The sequence below is a fragment of the Solanum verrucosum genome, unplaced genomic scaffold, assembly GCF_900185275.1.
Source record: "Solanum verrucosum unplaced genomic scaffold, falcon-dt-bn FXZP01000072.1, whole genome shotgun sequence".
NCBI lineage: Eukaryota > Viridiplantae > Streptophyta > Magnoliopsida > Solanales > Solanaceae > Solanum > Solanum verrucosum.
This window is the reverse complement of record NW_026020208.1, coordinates 1,294,023-1,295,341: the sequence shown is the minus strand read 5'-3', so window position 1 is coordinate 1,295,341 and position 1,319 is coordinate 1,294,023. Positions and strand designations below refer to the sequence as shown.

The 1,319-nt window shown below is 28.1% G+C and overlaps 1 non-coding gene across 1 annotated transcript; it reads left to right on the top strand.

Moving 5' to 3' along the window:
* Nucleotides 1-348: 348 nt before the first annotated feature.
* TRNAS-AGA (transfer RNA serine (anticodon AGA)) lies at nt 349-430 on the top strand. Its single transcript has one exon. It is a non-coding gene; the product is annotated as a tRNA-Ser (tRNA).
* Nucleotides 431-1,319: the final 889 nt, after the last annotated feature.

The following is a 1,319-nucleotide window of genomic DNA, read 5'->3' as shown; positions in this document are numbered from 1 at the left end:
TTGTCCAACTACTTCCTCCGTGTCTTCGTCTCAATTTATTTGTTATATATTTCTCTTTTACATGTCCTTTAAGAATAAAAAATTAACTATGAGGGATTTTTTTTTTTGCCACTTCTCTATCATTTATGTCTTAAAAATATGATTTTTCTTTATAAAATATTTATGCTATTGAAGTGCTTGTAATCTGTGAGAACAATTAGTATTTAGTATAAAGAATAAAATAAAAATATTAATTAATTTGAGATAAATATTTTGAGAAATTACTATGAATAATTCGATAATTAAGACCAAAAAAAATTGAAGCTAAGAAGAAATAAATTAGCTGCACATGGAATTAGCTTTCACCAAGTGGACGTGCCGGAGTGGTTATCGGGCATGACTAGAAATCATGTGGGCTTTGCCCGCGCAGGTTCGAATCCTGCCGTCCACGTTTTTTTTTATTCCCTTTTTCCGAACAAATGATTTGTTTTCGTTAAGATTAAGACGTTTTAATCTGAATGCACATTTAAATATTAAGATGTGTATTAAGATCTAAATATGTAAATCTGAATAGTAAGCCCCCCCAAATGAGTAGTTTCTCAATGACTTTTAGACGATTTAACTCATCTATTTACTAACTCGACTCATTTAACTTGTTTTTATTCAGCCCAATCGATTTATTTGACACCCCTATGTTTTAGAAATCCTTATAGTATCCTAACATTAGTTATATATGTCTAAAGTTTAACTCTATTTCAAATATGGTCTGAGCGCAGTTTGACTTTAGTTCTATTTATCTAAAGTTAAACATTTTAGATAATATCTCAACTTCAATCATATATATATATATTAAAGTTTGACTTGACAATCTTAGTCATATACGTTGAAGTGAAGTGTCTATTTTACACTCTCCATCTAAACCTTATATATATATTTGTGCAGTTATAAATGATCACATAAAATATTAAATGAGAAGTCTGAAGTTATACTGTTAAGACGAAAAATAGTAAAATTACACATCATTTATCGCCAGAGTAAATAACTCAAGCCTTATTACACACGTGTACAATTAATACAATTACTATCTATAAATCATCACATTAAGTATTAAATGAGAAGTCTGATGTTAAACTGTTAGGACGAAAAATAGTAGAATTACACATCATTCGTCGCCATAGTAAATAACTCGAGCCTTATTACACACATGTACAAATTATACAAATACTTAAAGATATTTTTTTTCTATCACAATACAATTTGATAATTAAGGATGGATTAGTTATATTAATCTTTAGTTCCAGTACAAATTAATGATCCATTAGTTTTAAACAATTTACAAC